Source organism: Suricata suricatta, chromosome 5 (genome assembly GCF_006229205.1).
Source record: "Suricata suricatta isolate VVHF042 chromosome 5, meerkat_22Aug2017_6uvM2_HiC, whole genome shotgun sequence".
Lineage (NCBI taxonomy): Eukaryota > Metazoa > Chordata > Mammalia > Carnivora > Herpestidae > Suricata > Suricata suricatta.
This window is the reverse complement of record NC_043704.1, coordinates 13699244-13720518: the sequence shown is the minus strand read 5'-3', so window position 1 is coordinate 13720518 and position 21275 is coordinate 13699244. Positions and strand designations below refer to the sequence as shown.

The 21275-nt window shown below is 45.0% G+C and overlaps 1 long non-coding RNA gene across 1 annotated transcript in view; it reads right to left on the bottom strand.

The window, feature by feature from the left end:
• Nucleotides 1-5674: 5674 nt before the first annotated feature.
• LOC115291551 overlaps nt 5675-21275 on the bottom strand; it is an 18353-nt gene continuing 2752 nt past the window's right edge. The window contains exons 2-4 of the long non-coding RNA XR_003908531.1: nt 8881-9008; nt 6107-6226; nt 5675-5814 (exon numbers count right to left, since the gene is read on the bottom strand). This is a non-coding gene — a long non-coding RNA (uncharacterized LOC115291551). The remainder of the gene's footprint in view (nt 5815-6106; nt 6227-8880; nt 9009-21275) is intronic.

Sequence of the window (21275 nt, the reverse complement as noted above, 5' to 3'; positions counted from 1 at the left end):
TCTCTCTCTCTCCCTCTCTCTCAGTCTCTCTCTCCTCTCTCTTTCTCTCTCAAAATAAATAAATACATAAAATAAAAATAAAACAAAATAGGAAGTGTATATACCTCTTGACTTAGCAGCTTGTCTAACTGAACTTAAGACACCTGTTACCACCCCCATTTGGCTCATATCTGGTTCCTCCATTCTCAACACTGCTCTGGATCTTGGTGGAAAGAGATCTCAAAGAGTGGGAATGGCTGTATATGTGAAAGCTGATGTTTCTTTTTCTTTATAGCTGGACATTGGTGAGATCATGTTTATTTAGAGAAGTTTTCACAATCCTTTGTTGAGGATTTCTGGGCAAGGTGATGTGATCTTAATAAGGTAACTTTCTATACACCAATTAAGTGTCCTGATTCAAGGGTTACAGGGCATGAAAAGAACTGACAAACAGCCTTGGATGTTCTGATATGAGCAACCCATCAGTACCCTTTGCTACATGGGGTCACACGTGACCAAGCTTATGCTTTTTTACCCTCTCTAGCCAAGATTTTCTTTCCCTGAGGAAATATGAAAGTTTCACTGGCCACTGTCTTTCCATTCTGTATGTTATGTTCTGGAAGGCAGAAACCCTCATTGTCAGAGGGAAAACCAATTTTTCCTGTTGCTAATAAGCTATGTACATGCAAAAGGTTGGTTCCTGAATTTCTTTCAAAGATTCTATGATTCAAAGTAAGGGATTTGGTCAACAATAATGGATGGTTGTAAGAAATGAGAAATTAAAGGGGGCTTGGAGTCCTTTATATATTTTGAGCTTAAAAACAATTTGGTCTCTGCATCATTAAAACTAAGCTTTCACCTGCTACAAATTTCCCCTCTTGTTCCAAAGAGTATTGTTTGTTTGAACAGAGAGGAAAGGAAGCTGTCAGAGGCCCTTCATGTGGCGCAAATGAGAATAAAAACCAGCAAGGCCACAGGAGTTAACGAGAGACTAGCCACTGATCAGAGAGTGGACTTGGGCACAGACATTTTATCTTGAATTTTAAAAGTTTTCTGGTTGGTCATCAGTGGTCACAGTGAAATGAATTCCTTTGAGAAAATAGATATTGAGTGATTCAAGATGTTTTGAATAATTAGGGCCACACCTGGCCCATCTTGTGTTATGATTTAAACTTCGCATGCAGGCAATCAACCTGTATTTAGAATTTCTAGATCTTAATGTGTGTGCCTGGACCTATACTTCGAAATACAGAGATCTGGCATTTAAATCCATACATCTGAAAATAGATTTCTTTCGGGTGGCTCAGTTGGTCCAACGTCTGACTCTCGGCTCAGGTCGTGATCTCACGGTTCGTGAGTTCAAGCCCAGAGTCAGGCTCAGCACTGACAGGGTGGAGCCTGCTTGGATTCTCTCTCCCTCTCTCTCTGCCCCTCCCCTGCTCTCTCTCTCTCAAAATAATAAATAAACTTTTAAAAAGTTAAAAATAAAAAATAAATAAAAATAGATTTATGTCAAATGACAGGCAAATACCACAGTTTCTTCACCAACCAACTCACTACATCAATGCTTACTCCATTTTTGGGGGGTCTAATATGCCATAATCCAATGTGCTGGGTGGTTTTTTCATCCAATATTGTCTCATTTTATCTTCAGAGCAACTCTGTGGGTCAGGGATTATTATTCCCATTTTATAGATGTAGAAACTGAGGCTCAAAGGGCACTATTGACTAACTACTGAGACAGATATTTCATCCAGGGAGATGCATAGGAAGATGATGAGTCTCTGATGGTCTAAATTAAAGGAAAAGGGTGGATTATTGTGAATACTGTGAATTTGTCTAGAAAGATGAAAAGTGTTATCTCCCCTGGAGTGTGGGTGGGGTTGGAGGGCGGCAGTACTGGTGTAGGACAACAAAATGCAGAAAGGTATTTAATATAGGGAATTGGGCTACGTTAGTGTTAGAGGGGCTGGCAAAGTGGGAGGCAGAACGCATTCACTAAGCATCAAGGTCGCGTAACAGCAGCTGTGTCCAGAGGGGAGGAAATCTCCATCATCACCAGAACACTCTGGTCCACAAAGCCAATGCCAGAGTGAAACAGGAAATCTGGCTGGTGCAATGCTTGCGACTGGCAGACCCTACCCATGGGCCACCTTCTTCATAGCAAGAACAGCTCTGCCTCACCTCCTACTTACAAATCATGCACAGGTACATCTGATTGAAAGAACCTAGTTGTATCTACCTCCCTTGTGAGACAGAGTCTGGGAAATGCACTTTAAGGCTCCCAGTCTCTGAATACGGGATGGTGCACCGAAAGAGAATGGGAGGAGGGAAGTCTGAACTATGGTAACAAATAGATTCCCCACATCCAGGACCTTTAAGAATAAAAAGTTTAGGAGCACTTGAGTGGCTCAGTCAGTTAAGCATCTGACTCTTGATTTCAGCTCAGGCCATGATCTAAAGGTTCATGGGACTGAACCCCAAGCTGGGCTCAGTGCTGACAGCACAGGACCTGCTTGGGATTATCTCTCTCCCTCTTTCTGCCTCTCTGCCCTCTCTCAGTCTCTCACTCTTTCTCAAAGTAAGTACATGACCTTAAAAAAAAAGAATTAAAAGTTTATCATTCAGGTGATAGTCCAGGGCAGGGGCAGGCCAGTGGCAGCCCTGCTTCAACCAGTCTTGAGGGAACTCAGGCTGTTGATGACTTTGCTGCCTTCATCGTGGGCCTTCGAAGGTCACCTGGCTGTCCACATCTTGGTCAGCTGGATGAAGGACCCCGCATGTGGCCACACATGTGCTAAGATTTTGTGGATGGGCCTAGAAGTGGCCGCATATATTCTGTTTGTGTCCCATTAGAAAAAATGTGGTCCTCAGGTCACAGTTAATTGCAGGAGAGGCTGGAAAATGTTGTGTAGCTGGGCAAACATGTTCCTGGTGCCTTTTCTAACAGGAACAATAAAAAATGGATGTCAGGACAACTGGTGGTCTCTTTTAATGGATGGAAAGGATGCCAATTTCCAGTAGGTGATACCCAGCAAGGGAATAGACAGTCTCTCCTGCCAGTTTTTATTTCCATTACTTTGCGAGTGTGATTTGAGTGAAATCAGCTCAGAAGGGGCTACATGTTTCATTATACAGGGACATGCGCATTTCCCCCTTGCTCCTTACAAAGTTAAAATGCACTTTCTGTAGTCAAGAATTAATACATCCCATTCCAGCAGTTTTCCCTTATGGTCAGTTGGGATGGTATTGCAATTTTAATTTCCCTTGTCAAAATAAAAATCCCCTGTCTCTCTCTTTCTCTCTCTCTCTCTCTCTCTCTCTCTCTCTCTCTCTCTCTCTCTCTCTCTCTCTCTCTCACACACACACACACACACACACACACACACACACACACAGTACTTTGCCTGCAATTAGAGGTGCTGCCAATAGGTGGGAGTAGTGTACTACTCAGACAACTGCTCTTCCCTGAGGGCACATGATCTTAGAAATAAAACAAATTTTAAACTGATATTTAGAAAATAAACAGTGTGCACCAAACGTAAGGTGAAATATTGATAAATATATCAAAATTAAGGATCTTTGCTTTACAAAGTTTCAAGAGAACATCAGGGTGAAAACTGCAAAGAAAACAACCAAAATAATGTTATCTAGAACATAAGAGTCTCTTACAAATGGAAAAGACTTAACTCTCCAGTTATAACAAATGGAATGTATTAGAATAAATGAAACTTCATGATTGAAAAAAAAAAGAATATAAACAGTGTGATTTTTACAAAATAGCCATCCTTACAGAATATTACTAAACCCTATATTTTAAAACCTACCCAGGGTTCCTGGGTGGCTCAGTCGGTTAAGGGTCCGACATCAGCTCAGGTCATGATCTCGCAGTTTGTGGGTTCAAGCCCTGTGCCGGGCTCTGTGCTGCCAGCTAGCTCAGAGCCAAGAGCCTGCTTCAGATTCTGTATCTCCGTCTCTCTCTCTGACCCTCCCCTGCTCTCACTGTCTTTCTCTGTCTCTCAAAAATAAATAAAAGACATTAATAAAATAAAATAAATTAAAAATAAAGGTAGATATCTGATTGTCCCTCTGGTGATTCTGCCACATCGTAGAGACTGACCAACAGAAAGCATTTCTCATGGGCTTTTAGGGGGTGAGTCTGGTACCCATACAGGAATCAAATTCTAAGAAGGAGCAGTGGCTCCCTGCCTCAGGCGCCGGTGACAGCTCTAATCCATAAGAACTTCTCACTGGAGAAGGTGAGTCCCCCCGCCCCACCTCCAACCAGACTGATTTGACATCTGATCTGGGGCTTAAGACAAGAGTCATTGATGAACGCTAAAACTATTGAGTGGTAGTTGAAAAGGAACAAGGTAGCCTGGCAGTACCTCCTCAGTATTTATTAATTTAGGCTATTTATTAATTACAAAGGGAATCAGAGTAATTACAATGGATAAACCTTGCAGGCGCCACCCTATCCGAGTGACCTATGTTGATGTCACTCATAACGAGACAAACTGACGTCATGTGTCCTGAGTATGTGTGGCGCATGAGCTGGACAAACATCACTTACCCAGGGCTTGTGCCCAAAACCCAGACCCTGACCCTATTCAGCTCAAACCCAAATTGTGGTTGCCCGCAAGGCAACTGCCTTGTGCTCCTCAAAACTGTCAATGTCATGAACACTGCTCAAAGACTGAGGAATTTTCCAGATTAACAGACACTAAGGGCACATGGCAACTACATTCATCCATGATTAGGACTGGAGTTTGGGTGGGGGGAAATTTTCCCATAAAGAACATTTTTAGGATGACTGGAAAAATTTCAATATGGACTATACATTTGATAATAGTATTATATTGATGTGAACTTTTAAAAAAATTAGACAGTTACAGTTTTTATGTCAGAGAACGTTCATGATCTTGGGAAATAGTGAAATGTTTGTGGGTAAAGGGGTTAATGTCTGCAACTAACTCTGTTTAGAAAAATAGGGGGAAGGTGAATTTTAGGTGATAGGGGAGAAAGAGGAGAGGGAGAGAGAGATGATAAAGGAAATGAGGCAGAATGTGAATCATCGGTCAATTTTGGTAAAGAGATATTACAACTATGGAAGTTTTTGGACTATTCTTGCAACTTTTCTGTAAATTTGGAATGACTTCAAAGCAAATGACACACAAAAATCAAGAATTGGCTAAAATATGAAGCAGCCTCCAGTGAATAAGACCTTGGCTATCCCCTCGCTACCATGCTGTTCGCACTCTGGACACGACAGAAACTGGGTGACAAAGATGTGGAGATGGGGGGACGCTTAGTGGTGTAAGGGGGTGAAGAAGAAAACGAATGAGCCCGCTTCACCTGCGGAGGGCGTGGCTTCCAGCCTGAAGCAGTTCGGGATGCAGTTGGTGGCTGAGAAGGGTCAATGGCACATGGTGGCTGGAATTGTGAGCCATGTATGACGTGGACATTGTACTATCTGACAGGAGGCAGTGTGTGTCACCTAAAGCAGCACTCCAGTTCCCGAGGCCTGCAGGAACGTCTACCCAAGGGCAGGGGAAGATTATAACCTCTAAGGATACAAAGGAATGGCGAGATGCCAGAGATCATCGTGTCCCCTCAGTGAGTCCCCACGGCTGGCCCTGGGGAAGGAGGTTGCTCTGGTTGAGAAAAAACTGCTGCGTCTTCACACTCACCACATACGTACTTCTGGAAGCCCACACTGACCGAGAATTCTCTCACTTGCTGTAAACTGCTTGGATGATGTGCTCGAAAAATCCATTAACTCCTCAGTTAGCAGGTGACTCTCACCAGGGGTTCCTACAGGCACTTCAGTGGCAGCTGCTGGGGACAGAGGAAGCAGGGGACAAAGAGGTGGACTGAGGTGGGAATCGGTGGTAGACGAGCTTCACCCCTCGTGCTCAGGGCGGAGCCCCAAAAGCCACCTTACACTGACTGTTGCTGATTTTTGCTTATATAGAGTTATTCCCCATGTGGTTTGAAGGTCTTCAGAAAGCAAACATTTCCCCCCAGCCTTTCATCTTGTCGGACTTCATCCTTGTGGTTATCTTCTTCACCTTAGAAGAACTTACAAAGGGCTCCTAACGCCCAGGATAGCCCGAGGGTCACTCACAGAGACAGAGGCTGAAGGAAGGAGGGGCCAGGAGATCAGGATCGGGCTCTGTCCTGCCTCTGCTTGACCAAATGACCTTGGGTTTATCACTTCACCGCTATTGGCCTCAGTTTGTCCCATCTGTGAAAGGAAAGTGGTCTCAGGCCTTTCCAGTCTGTGAGTCGTTGATCATCTTTGGAGAAATCCTTGGAGAGCTTTAAGTCGTCCTATATGAATCAGTGCAAGCAAGAAACAGCACCCACGCGCGGTGGTATTTGGGGCAAGTTCAGTAGGAGACAAGTCACAGGGTATGGGCTGGGGGAAGCAGACCGCAGGGTGAGTGCCGCGTCCCTCGGCTGGCAACAGAGGTGGACGCCATTATCCCCCTCAGGCCCAAAGGCACAACATGGAGACAGGGGCTGGGTGGAGGCGACCCCTGACCCCCGCCGATCTGGAGGGACTCCAGCCTGCAGCTACCTCAGAGAGGGATCAGGAGAACACAGGGTCTCACCTCCCACCCCAAGCTCCCTCTCCCCTCTGGCCCCACTGACTGAGGACCACAGGAAGATGGAGATCAGCATCCTGGGTGCAGAGCAGGTGGATGTAGACGGGGATGGGGGGCAGGGTGGGGGTGCAAACAGAAGATGCCCAGCATGGGCCACCCCTTCTGACCTCTAGTTTGTGCTCTTGTTCCTTGTCCAGTTGAAACATGTGCGTCCTCAACACAGGACCGCACAGAGTCCCCATCAGTTACTGTACCATTGTGGGGTGACATTGGTTCAGCCAGACTCCTACCTGAAACCTAAAATATTAGTCACCGCCAGTGCCCCTCATGTTAGGTAACAAGGAAAAGACCAGGGAATGGTGAATTTATACAGCTGACACGGTTCTTCATTGTAGCATATCCAAATCCAGGATGGACACCGTAGCTGCCTTCCACCCTCTGCCTTCTGTGTTCCTCTCTCTTACACCAGCTTCAAGGAGGCTAATCACCTGAGCCTTCCTTCTGGAGGGATCTGAGTCCTTCGTGATTCTCTTTCCATTGTCCAGGACTCCTGGACCAGGAAGTACTGGGAAGTATCCTAGAATCTTCTGGGACCTGCAAATGCAACTGGATCCCCCCTTAGGGGATTTGTCCCATGGTTATTGGAATCAATAACCAAGGCCAACACAGTGATCCCCTTCCTTCTCTGCGTTGATTAGGTAACATGAGAATCCCTAAGAAACAACCACGTCTTGGCTCCCTGGGGGAACCATTTCCCCCCTGGATGCTGTATCAGTCGGAATCCCACCAGAAAAACAGAACAAGGCGTGCCTGGATGGCTCAGTCGGTTAAGCTTCTGACTTCAGTTCAGGTCATGATCTCACCGTTAGTGAATTCCAGCCCCACATCAGGGTCTGTGCTGACAGCTCAGAGCCTGGAGCCTACTTCGAATTCTGTGTCTCCCTCTCTCTGCCCCTCCCCTGCTCATGCTCTGTCTCTCTCTCTCAAAAATAAATAAACGTAACATTTTTAAAGAAGAAAAACAGACAAGTAGGTTATAATATTAAGAGATTTGTTGCAAAGAATTGGCGGCGTGAGTGTGGAGGCTGGCTGGGTGAGCCTGAGCGCCACAGGGCAGGCCGGCGGGAGGGGCTGCCGCTAGAACTTTGGACAGGAGCTAATGTCTCAGTTCACAGGGGAGTTTCTCCTTCTGCAGGGACACCTCAGCTGGGCTCTTAAGGCCTTTCAACTGATTAAATCAGGCCCACCCAGATGAATTATGGATGTCAATCACCTCTACAGAATCCACAGTAACACCTAGGCTTGTGTTTGGTTAAATCACGGGCTGAGCCTGGCCAAGCTGACACATTAAACTGACCATCACAGGCACTGGCAAATTCCAAACCTTCCAACTCCAAGGTGAGAGGGATGGAAGTAAACTTCCCTTCAGAGGGTCAATAGTTATAATAGTGGGAGGGGTACGCTCATCTCCCCCTGCTGGCTTCCCAGCCCAGGGCATCCTGGCTAAGAGGAAGATGGCCCCAGATAGTGGCCGTCCTTGAAGGCATGTGGGACAGGTGCAGACAGCACTGTGACCTCCAGCCTGTCATCTCTCAGCTAGTACTGTCCCTGAGCCTTCAGCAGACCATCCACTCTTCTGTTAAGCTGGAAACTTTGAGTGATATGGTATTTGGGTGCTAGCCCACTGCCATACCCTCCCCCCAAAATGTAGGGATAGAAAAGGGGAAATTTCTTTTTAATGTTTATTTATTTTGAGAGAGAGAGACAGAGCATAAGCAGGAGAGGGGCAGAGAGAGGGAATCCCAAGCAGGCTCACACTACCAATGTAGAGCCCAACGCAGGAACTCGAACTCACGAACCACGAGATCATGACCTGAGCCCAAGTCAAGGTGGGATGCTCAACCAACTGAACCACCCAGGAACTCCACAAAAGGGGAAATTTCGATAAGAGAGACATTGGTCCCTTACAGGGTAGAGTTGATTTTTTTTTCATAGCTCACCAACAGTCATGCTTTCCACAGTATGACAAAGGATGCACCAAATCTTAGCAAACCAAGAAAACGTTCTCCCTACCTCGTAGGTACTGATCTATCAAACCTGGAGTTCCAGATCTTCTTCTTGAATTCCGTGAAGCGTTTTATGAAACTGCAGAGAATATAAATTGTTGATACCTTGTCCAAATAAATGCTAGACTTTGTGAATCTAGCTGCACATTTGGGGCCAAACATAAATTTCAGCAAATCTCTTCCACTCTAGAAACTTCTTACCAAAGAAAATGAAAAGATCTTACTTGATGATTGTCCTGCATTTGGGGGATGTGATTTTCCTCTTGGGGATATGGATGCTTTTGTAATGGAAGTTTCTGGTCAACTTGTAGTTTTCTCAAAACATGTGGAAGCACTTCATGAGATTTGTGACCTGAGAAAAATAGGAGACAGCCCCCTTAGCCCTGTGCCTGGAACACGGCTGTCATTCTTACCCATCACAGGACAAGATGCTGGCCTGTTGCAAAATCCTACTTTCAAAGTCTGGGACAAGAAGAATGTGTTTCTTTAATTTGGAAAGACATTAAGGAAGGGGATGGAGGAAGGGATTGTAGCAAAACAGAATGAAAATGCTTACTATCAAAACCTGTTGGATGATCTGTGAAGGAGCCGTAAGGAGTATAGCATAGAATGAACTACACCTGAGTTGTTCTAGGTTCTGTGGATGTTGTGACCAAAGCCCATAGTTTAAAAAATTTTTTTATTTTTTTGTTTTTATTTTTTTGAGAGACAGAAAGAGACAGCGCGAGCCGGGTAGGGTCAGAGAGAGAGGGAGACACAGAATCTGAAGACAGTTTCCAGGCTCTGAGCTAGCTGTCAGCACAGAGCCTGGCACGGGGCTCGAACCCACAAACCGTGAGATCATGACCTGAGCCAAGCCGGACGCTTAACCGACTGAGCCACCCAGGCGCCCCCATAGTTTTTTTTAAAGTTGCTTTTTTAATAAGACTGTTTGAGAACTTAAAAAAAAATCCCTAGAGGGCACCTGGGTGGCTCAGTCGGTTAAGCCTCTGGCTTCGGCTCAGGTCAGATCTCACATTCGTGGGTTCGAGCCCCGCGTCAGGCTCTGTGCTGACTGCTAGCTCAGAGCCTGGAGCCTGCTTCCGGTTCTGTGTCTCCCTCTCTCTCTGACCTTCCCCCACTCATACTCTGTCTCTCTCTGTATCAAAAATAAATAAAACATTAAAAAAAAATTTTTTTAAATCCCTAGTATAGGGCAACATGATTTTCTTAACTTTTTTTTTTTTTTACAAAACCTGTAACTCATTTGTATCATAACTTAAAGTTTCCCAAGTTAAAGCTATATCTGTGCTTGAACACTGTTATCCCCAAGAAAAAGTGATTTATCCTGTGCCATATAAAGGGCTTCTGCGTCATAAAATAATGGACCTTTTGGACATGGGTACCCACATAATGAGTTTATAGGGTGCATTAGCTGGTCTACCAAAACAAGCCAGTGGATAGAAAGTGGATGGGCATTTTTGGAGAACTGGAGACAAATTCTTGCACGTCTAAAAACTTGCTGTTGATAAGGTTCTCTACAGAAACAGAAGAGAGACAGAGACAGATTTTAAGAAATCTAAGCCTTTGCTCTTAGGACCTTCAACTGATTGGATGAGGCCCACCTAGATCATAAGGGTTATCTACTTTACTCAAAGCCTACTGCTAATAAATGCTAATCACATCTAGGGGCCCCTGGGTGGCTCAGTTGGTTGAGCATCTTACTCTTGATTTAAGCTCACATCATGATCTCACAGTTCGCAAGATTGAGCCCCTTGTTGTGCTCTGCACTGGGCAGGGAGCCTGCTTAAGATTCTCTCTCTTTCTCTCTCTCTCTCTCTCTCTCTCTCTCTCTCTCTCTTTCTACCCCACCCCCTCCAAAAAATGCTAAGCACATATAAAACATAGCTTCAAAGCAACGTCTAGAGTGGTGTTTGACCGGACCAACCGGGCCTCCCAGCCCAGCCAAGAAACATGTAAAATTAATTCAGTAGTAAGGGAGCATTTCATGTTCAAATGCTTTTGCTGAAAAGATATTTAGCTCGATGTCATCACCTTGACTGATGTCCAGCATCAGGGTAATGTGGGCCTCATAAGAGAAAAGCTGTGATTTCAAAGTGAATTTTCTTTTGACTATGTTCAGTTTTATCACTACATATGAGAAAAAGCAGGGTGTCCTAAAGGCTGAGGGCAGTTCAGAGAAGTATTAGCAAAGGAGGAAACAGAAAGAGTAAAACTTGGGGCCCCTGGGTGGCTCAGTCGGTTAAGCCTCTGGCTTCAGCTCAGGCCATGATCTCAAGGTTCGTGGGTTCGAGCCCTGTGTCAGGCTCTGTGCTGACAGCTCAGAGCCTGGAGCCTATTTCAGATTCTGTGTCTCCCTCTCTCTCTGACCCTCCCCTGTTCATGCTGTCTCTCTCTGTCTCTCAAAAATAAAATAAAAAACATAAAAATTTTTTTAAAAAAGAGAGTAAAAATATCCCACCATATCACTGGACAGAAAGACACATACCATTGTCACACAATATTAAATATAAATACTTAAGTAGTCTTATAGTGTTTTTATTTTCCCTCTAAAAGTCTTACATTTATGGGGACGCCTGGGTGGCTCAGTTGGATAAGCATTAACTTCGGCTCAAGTCATGACCTCACTGTCCATGAGTTCAAGCCCCACGTTAGGCTCTCTGCTGACCGCTCAGAGCCTGGAGCCTGCTTCAGATCTGTGTCTCCCTCTCTCTCTGCCCTTCCCCTGTGCACCCTCTGTCTCTCAAAATAATACATAAACATTAAAAATTTTTTAAAAATAAGTAAAAGTCTTACATTTATGTATCTTAATATAGCCTACAAAATTTAAATACCCAATAGAATTAAAATAAATTGCTGTATCAGAGGACAGAAAGAAACATGATCAAAGTATTGTTTTATTTTCTCACATACATTATTGTTTAATCACTCCGGCTACTAATTATTATTAAATTGCTGGTCTTACTGTTGTTTTGTTTCAATAGTAGCATTTATGTAACAGGAAAGTGAGCAACATAGAATAATACATAATTTCAGGTACTTATTTTTTATATTTCCCCCCTTTTCTCACTCTTTTTTTAACTGAAGTCTGGCTGACACACCACGTCACGTTAGTTTCGGGTGTACGACACAGCGACAGGACAAGTCCCTACGTTACGCTGTGCCCACAAGTGTAGCTGGTTACCGACAACACTATTACAATATCATCGCTTATATTCCCTTTGATGTACCTTTTTATTTCTCATGTTTCCATGTAAAAGGAGTCACACAGAAGGATCTGAGTATTTCTTGTATATTATGTTACTGCAGGTGGTGATTGTTCCTTAGTCTTTAGCTGTTATTCTTTATTCTGACATGGCTGTGTCCCAGCTTGACTTTCTAAAAGGCTGGCCGCCCTCCCTATTGGCCAAACCCAGCCAGGAGCGGAGCCGGAGGATGTAGCCCGTGGAGCCTGCGGGCGTAACCCGGAGGCGGAGCCCAGAGCAGAGCAGAGGTGACGTGAGGTGGATGTGGAGGAGGAAACAGACACCCCCTCGGTTGGATGTGGAGGAGGAAACAGACACCCCCTCGGTTTCCCAGCATCAAAGCTGGAGAACATATGCCTGTGTGATCCCGGACGCCCGGGACCCCCGACAGCAGAGCAACATTGACGGATCTGGGAAATGGGGCTCCCAGTTCCCCCGGGGGAACACCAGGGCTTCCTTAGGGTGGCTTCCCAATCTCTTTCCAAGAAATCATGGCGCTGTTGGTGCCCCCAAAAGCATCAGCTGTGTGTAACTTTTCATTCATGGGCTGACTGTTCAGCAAACGTGTACAGTAATAATAGTTTTTAAAAAGTGTGTGGTTCAATTTTCTCTCTGTAAAATGGAAAACACAAAGCACTGATTTATTGTGGGACTACAGATAACACATACAAAAGAGCCTTATGAAACTTAGCAGTGAATTCATTTCTTGGCATTTCTCTCTTTTGCCTTTCAGGTCATCGGACTCTTTCCAAAAAATCCTGATTCTCTGAAGTTGGATATTTGATTCAAACCAAGCAGTGACACCCACCATAATAAACACAGCAGACATTTATGGAGGGTTGACTATGTGCCAGACCTGCGGGAAGTGCTTTTACATGGATTATTATTTTTAATCCTCATAACCACGTTGGGAAGTTACACAACTGATATATTTCATGAGGAAAATAAGGCCTTATAAAGCATTAGACAACTTGGCCCAAGTTTCCATAACCGGTAAGTAGTAGATGTGGGATTTGACCTCAAGCAAGCTGGCCGAGCCCACACTTTGGAGCACTTTGTGAGCCAAGATGACCAGCGGGCAACGAGTCCCTGCAGGGGATTTTCAATATGACATTGTAGAATGGCGGTAAGACACACATCCAGCAGGGAATACTAAGCTCCATCAAGATTCATGCTCTGAGCCTTCCATTGGCACCAACACAGACTAATGATAGATTTTCTTAAATTGCCACGCTCAAAACAGATAACACCTCCACGATTCAGAACCACACGACAGAAAATGGGACGGAAGCTTCCAGCCTGCGGAGGAGGCAGGAGCTTATTGGCTGAAACTCCAAATGCCTCATGTAAAGCAGGGATGGAGTCATGGATGAAACATGCTTCTATCCACCACTGCCTAAATCGCAGATGCACTCCTATTAAAATGAAGAAAAACAAAGACGTGCAGCCAGGATCTGGGCATTTTACCAAATGACTCAGTGACTATGACTACAAAATTCCCAGTTCTCTCCCTATGATGGACGCTCTGAGAACCCACTGGAAGATGTGGTTCTGAAAAGAAGATCACAGGGGGCAGGTGAAAACACCAACCTCCCCCTGCTCAATCCCAACCCTCACTCAAAAGAGAATGGTGAGTGTAGGGCCCCTCCAACTACAATAAAATGAAACAAAACAGAAATAAACTCATTCTCGATGAACTCACACCAAATCAACAAAATCAATGGTCAGGAGATGAAATCACTTTAGAGAAAATAAAAATAATAGTGTCATCTGAAAAAGATTCTTAAAACTACTAGCTGAATATCTTCTAAGGGTTAAAGGAAGAAGTAATAAGGATGAAGAAGATACAAAATTAAGGATTTGAGCCAGGCAGAAACAGAAAACCAACAGATGGGTATGAAAAAGAGCCATTCAGAAACCCTGGGCATAAAGCAGCTTATCACTGAAATTTAGAAAGCTTAATAGGGAAGGAGAAACTCTAGATTGGAAGGCTAAAGAGAGAATTGATGAACCGAAAGACCACAATAGAGGAGTTCACCCAGAAAGAAGCTCAGAGGGATAAGTTGTCTCGATGGCCAACATTATTATGAGATGTTTGACATCCTTAATCTCAGACTCCATTTTTAAAAAACAGCTAGCGGGGCGCCTGGGTGGCTCAGGTGGTTAAGCATCTGACTTCAACTCAGGTGATAATCTCACAGCTCGTGAGTTCAAGCCCTGTGGCAGGTTCTGTGCTGACAGCTCAGAGCCTGGAGCCTGCTTCAGATTCTGTGTCTCCTTCTTTCTCTGCCCCTCCCCCACTCACACTCGGTCTCTCTCAAAAACAAATAAACATTAAAAAAAATTAAAAACAGCTAGATACTGGTTACAAGTCAGTCCTAAAACAAAACGAGACAAATGCTCAATATGGGATATGACAAGTTACCACGTATAAAAGCTGAGCAAAATGTTGTATTCGAGTTCTTCAAAGACACAGAACCAATGGGATGTATACATGTATATAACCACACATATGTGTACATGTATATGTGTGTGTATGTATGTATACATGTATATGAATATGTATATACGTATGTGAATGTATATGTACGTAAAGAGATTTATTATAAGGAATTTGTTCACATGGGTATGGAGGCTGCCAATGGTCAAGGTCTGGAAGGGGATTCAACAAGTGGAGACCCAGGAGCGCCAATGCTGTAGTTCTAGTCTGAAGGCCAGCAGGTGTGACACCTGCGGAGATTAGATGTTTCCGTTCAAGTCCAAAGGCTGGAAAAAGCCGATGTCTCAGTTCGAAGTCTTACTTAGGGGAGGCTCAGCATTTTGTTTCACTCAGACCCTCAACCAATTGGACGGAGCCTGCATCAGGAGCTGCGGTCTGCTTTGCACAGTCTACTGATTCAGATGTTAGGCTCATCCTGAAATACCCTCGCAGGCATACCAAGAATAATTTTGATCAAACATCTAGTTACCCGGGGCCAGTCAGGTTAAACATGAAATAAACCATCACTCGTGTCTTGGGTAACGTACCAGGCACAGCACGCCGATTGGTCAGGGAAATAAAGGGAAAAATGCTCCTTCTATGTGGCAACATAGGAGAATGGATCACAGGATGGGGTCTCTAGTGCAGATGGCTGAGATTCCGGATGCCAGAGCAGAAAACACGGGTTCTTTGAAGCCAGAGAGAATCGGGATGAGACTCTCACTTCCTACCAACTGTGTGATCTTGGACATGTTACTCCACTCCTCTGAGCCTCAGTTTTCTAATCTTTTAAAACAGAATAATAATAGTACCTACCTCACAGGGATATTAAGAAGACTTTAAAAGATGATGTACAAAATCCTTAGCAAAATACCCAAATTATGATAGCTCTTCCATGGCCAGCGCTGGGGATGCAGACAGCTGACCTGTTCTCTGGTCACAACTAGATCCACCCTCATCATGCCCAGGAAGGATTGTGCAAAGGAAGGATCTGGGATGTGAGATCCAACAGACTTGGGTCTAGCCCCTGCTCGGCCTCCTACGTATTAGCTATGAGTGTTGGAGTCCCATTACTTCCCATTTATACTCTGAGCGTTTGCTTCCCATTTATTAACTGAGAAGAGCAGACCTACCTCTAGAGAAATGTTTCTGAACTGGGGGCAACTTCCTCCCCCCCCCCCCCGCCCCCCGCCATGACATTTGCAATGTCTAGAGACATCTTTGATGGGCACAGTCAGGCTGGGGTTTGCTACTGGCATCTAGTGGGTGGAGTTTGGGGAGGCACCTCAACATTCTGCAAAGCACAGGCTAGTCCCCGACAACAAAGACCCATGTGACTTAAAGTGTCAATCGTGCTGAAGTAGAGAAACTCTGGGATAGAAAAAAAAAGAAATCATGTGTATAAAAGGCTTGGCTTCATCATCATCATCATCATCATCATCATCATCACCATCACACACAAGAAAGTGAACAGATAGATAGTATGTGGGTTTCCGCCTCCCTCCTCCTCCCCCTCCTCCCTTTTCCCCTCCCTCCTCCACCCTGGTTGGGTGCTAGCAAGGACAGGCAACACTCCTGGCATTCCTGTGCTCAGAACCCAGGCGGAGTGAACCACTCACGATCGCCCAGAAAGGTCTGCGGGCGGCAGGTTGCCCATGCCAAGTTCTGGAATGCCGCTTCCAGCCAGCCACCCCCAGAACACCTTCTGGCTCTCTCTGTAGCCCCAGCCTTCCAGAGCTCCTGCGCTGACTTGACTGGAGCCTTGGGCCTGGGGGCCACTGTGGCCACCCCCGCCCCCAGACGAGGCTCTTCCACACAAGCTGTCACCCTGCCACCTCCAAGCTCAGACCTCTGCCATGACCCCTTCCTGAAATCTTAAAGGTGGCTCTTCTTTACAATGATATATATGCTTGTTCTCAGTGCAGACACTATAGGAGGAGGGGACGGCCAAGGAGAGGAGTGAAGGGGACAGAAGAGCAATGTCTGGCCCCTCCAGGAGGGCCCATGCTCTAGACCGACTCCCTTGAAATCTCCCGGGACACAAGGTCTTCCTCCCACGTCTGCAAGGAAGGTAGTGGCAGGGGGGCGGGGGTAACAGCCGACCACACAGAAGAGAAGCACAAACAGAAGTGTTCTTGGCCAACACGTATGTGTGAGCTGTGGCCTTCTCTCCAAGCCCTCCCCCTCCCCCAACCCCAGGAGCCGGGTGTTCACGATGTGTCCTCGGCAAGATTCAAAAGGCAGGGACAGCAGAGACCACACTCACGTCCCTCGGACGGGGCATTGCTGCTTTTCATTTGCTCAGCCCCAGTGGAGAAAAGTCTAGGAGCAAAACTTTCCCCAGGGGCTGCAGACCTCCCCTTTGAAGTAGTTCCCCAACAATAATACTGTAACTTAAACAAAGCCTGCTCTTCTCTGGCGAGCATATTTTCTCCTGGAGAACCACAACCCGGCCAGCCTTCCTCCCCAGAACAGGCTTTCCTGGCCTGCAATGGGTTGAACTTTTTTTTCCCTTTTTTTTTTTCCATAAGAGAGCCATAAACACAGAGATACCAAAGAGTTAATTTGCGTTTTTTAAACCTCCTTCCCAATGCCCACTCTCATTCCTGCATAAAATCCTCATGTCCAGACATCAAATCAGTAAGCCCTGTTGCCTGTCAGAGAATACAATGTCGGGCCATTAGTATGTTAATAAGTCCGGAGGGCGACAGGTGGCCTACTAGACAGCTCAATTAAGCTGCTCATTAAACACACGCTAACGAACAGCCCAGGCAGGGCCTGAACAGCACCATTCTGTAATGACATGATGTCAGAGTGAACAAATGAGGAAAAATAACAAAAACATTACAGCAAGGACAGACGCCACTAATAAGGACCCTCGCACTACATCAGCCCGCAAATCAATGAGCCACAGGGATCAAAAAACTCGACCCAACATTCTCAGGAGACTGAATGCAGCAAGATTTTTTTGGTCAGTACTTAACAAAAAAAAAAAAAAAAAGAAAGAAAAGAAAAAAAATCCAATCCCCAATTCTAAAATGATTGCGGAATATCATAAATTAACTGTTAAAAAAATTAAGAGCCAAAGTTTGACACAGGGCTAATCGCAAAGTCTGAGAAATGTGTATTGTTGAGTTCGAAGGAAAATCATTATTTAATGGGATCATCATTTACATTTGATTCGAATCTTTTTTTTTTTTTAATGCCCACAGGTTCTACTCATCTACCTGCTCTGCGCCTCAGCCGGCCGAAGGTCACAGAGAGCATAGAGCCAACTTTCGTAGGTGAAAATTCTTCTTCTTATTTTAAAAGAAGGGATTTCCAGCAGTTGCTAGAGGTTTCTCTCATTTTCAAGTAAGGGACTTCCTGAGTAATAAAAAATCAAATCTCCACCAGGCCCAGCTCTGACATTGGAGACACATAATGCTAACCTAATAGGCTGGTTTGCCATTAGAAGGCCATGACCTTGGCTTTTATCTTTTGTCATGTTAGCAGCTGACACCTCCTTTGTATGTAGACTTCCTTCAAGCCTCATCCTCACCGACCAGCCTGGCAAGCTGAAGGCGGGAGGAAACACATAACCTTGGCTTTCAGCTGCTTTTACAGAGCTGGAGTGGAGATTCTAGGATGCATGGTCCTTCTTACATTAGCTGAGCTATCTCTGTGCAAATCCGTGGTCCCCATCTATGACCAGGGCTGGTTTTTACCGGTATGTGTGTCTGAGCAGGTCGCTTGACCTTCCTGACTCCGTATCCTTATTTATAAAATGCGACTGGGCTGAGTACTGTCTCTACCCTTCCATTCTAAGAGGGTCTCCAGGACAAAATACATGTGAAGTTGCTCATGCAATTTGTCACTTGGTTAGAAAGACAAAGCCAGTCACTGAAAACAATCCAAAGCATTCCAAGAACAAGGACAGCGTCTCACTGGGAGGTACTATAAGAATTCAAACACGGAAGACAATAGGGGTTGGTAAGGGCTCTATATCAGTGCCCTAAAAATCTGCCGGGGCCCAGGACCAAGTTGACTGGAGCGTGCAGGAAGGAGGGACCTCTTGCTGGTCCTCGAAATGCAAGACCACGAGGAATGGCACGAAGGAGCCTAGGACAGTTGCCTTTTTGCAAGCACACTCCTATCAATAAAAATAAGTTAGGTCATACTCCAGATATGTGCATTTATTTTATTAAAAAGCATACAATGACTACCATAACATATTATTGACATATTAAAACATACGGCAGAGTATGGCCATTTTAAATGGTGAGATTTAAAAAAGAAAAAAGCAGAGGGGTGCCTTGGGTGGCTCAGTTGGTGAAGTGTCTGCCTTTGGCTCAGGTCATGATCTCACAGTACGTGATTTCGAGCCCCGTGTTGGGCTGTCTGTTGTCAGCACAGAGCCTGCTTTGTATCTTCTATCCCTCCCCCTCTTTGCCCCTTGCTTTTGCTCTCTCTCAAAAATCAGTATTTAAAAGATAAATAAAATAAATATAAAAACCCAGAAGTACAAACATTTTTTCTCTGCTCTCCAGAGGATCCATCACACTGGACAACTCCTGAGGATACACACATCGTAGTCCAGAAACCACTCATCTGGGTGTGAGGAGGGAGGAGAGAGGAGGTCAAAGGACAAGCATGAAATGCACATGTGTTAGCCTGAGTGTGTGTGTGCATGTGTGTGCACGGGGGTTGGGCAGCATGTGATCAGACCTGCCTCATGGATGCAAGATGGGGGCTACAAAGCAGGGAGACACCGGACGGGATGTGGCAAAGCCCCAGGAGACAAAAATGTGCAAGGACACAGGTGAGGGGGAGCTTAGCAAGTTTGGGGGCTTGGGGGACACAGCAATCTGGCTTTTTGTCTTAGTGATTCTAAGCTACATTCTAAGGCTGGCAGGCATGAGAGCATGCAACGATCCAACAGACATTTCCTGAGGTTCCCTCTTGGCTCAAGGAACTGTGGACAATACAAAACTGAGATTTCATTCCTGCACTGAATGACAGTTCAGTCATTAGACTCAGCACATTTATTCAGAAACTTGTGCTAGTCTCTGTCCCTAGGTGCTGGGAATAATGGCAAATGACACAAGCTTGGTCCCAGCCCTCATGAGCTTATGGTCAAGTGGGAGAGACAGGCCTATTATTTAACTAGCTGCATTTCAAGCCAGATTGTGATAAATGTGGTGGCAGGGGAGGGAACAAAGACTTGTAGGAACATAGATGAGACTGTGATTAATTCAGTGTGTAAGAATCAAAGAAAGTTTCTGGCACCATTAGGAGCTCTAGACCAACGCTCTCCAATAGAATTTTCTGCAGCGATGGAAATGTTCTCTATCTGTGCTGTCCGATATGAGAGGCACGTGTGGCTGTTAAGCATTTGAAATGTGACTACAGTGATGGAGAAACTCAATTTTTAATTTTAATCAGCTGAAATTTGAGCAGTCCCATGTGGCTAGTGGCTACCATATTGGAACAGCACAGCTGTAGAAGGTAGTGGGTGAAATGACTGGTGGCAACTTTTATGGGGAATGACGTGTCTTCTTTCGTAAAACCTGTACTTGCCCTCTGCCTAAGGTAATGACATTCTAGACGTGGGAAACATAGTAAGCTGTTATCCTGCAGTGATGGTTTTGAGGCCACACACAGTGGGTATACTGATTGATGCCAGCATAGACATACTGATTGATAGGAAATGAAAAATAACTTAAATTTAGAACATCTTTGCACCTCTTATCCCCTGGTCTGAGTTCAAATCTCACCTCTGGCAATAGTATTTAGACTTCCCTTTGGACATTGCCATCTTGGAAAGCTTGCAAGGAACCCTAAAAGCAGAACCAGCTGGCCCACCAGGGGGCAGCGCACAGCCTCAAGATGGCTTGCACAACTCAGGATCTCTTCGACATGCCTGGCAGCTGTTGTTTTCCTGGAAATGGGGAGAACCACTGAAGTCCTACTTCAGAGTTTCCCCCACCTTCTTCCTTTAATTGCTGTGTTACATAATCTAAAACAGGTGGAGAAGTAGGGAAGCAAATTTTTCTTTACATGTTAAAACGAAATTAATTAAATGGCAATGGATATTGCAATGGGCTTTGGTTTTATTTTTGTTTGCTTGTTTTTTTAAGTTTCTTTATTTTGAGAGTGAGAGAGCACATGGGCACGTGCACACACACACACATGCTTGAGGGAGAGAGAAAATCCCAAGCAGGCTCCTCACTGTCAGTGCAGAGCCCAATACAGGGCTTCAACCCACCAATTGTGAGATCATAACCTGGGCTGACATCAAGAGTCTGACACTTAACCCCAGGAGCGCCATTGTTTGCTTATTTGATTGTTGCTATGATGAGGACAGGAAGAGAAAAGCTCTAAAGCCAAGGCCACTGACTGGAGAGAAGTTGAAGGGGAAATGTCTATTCAAAGATGGCAAGTGGAACATAGGGGTTAGTCTCCAGGCCCTCTTGAAAACCTCCTAAAACAACAGCAGAGGAGAAGAGTTTGAGTCTTTTAGAGAAGACTCAAACCTACAGGATAAAGGAAACAGGAGTGATAATAATAACAAGAAGGTTGGATGCAGGAAAGCAAATGTATGTTTGGTAACTGATGTAACAGAGCTGAGAAAGCTGAATCACAAGCCCCCACTGGGGACAGCAGAAAGCAGCCCAGTTACTCAGGAACTGGTGACATCAGGGACCTATGGATGTGGGAATAAAGGTGATTCTATAAGCAGAATGACTGACTAAAATCCTTTTAAGAAGTAGTTAGATCTCCAGTCTTCCTCTTCTGCTCTGTAAAGTCAGGCCAGACAAATGTTCACATTCTGAATGTTGAGATCTCCAGCTATTTTCCTGATCTTATTTCCAGGACAATGGTAGCAAGAGCTATAGCTTCCATATATATATAT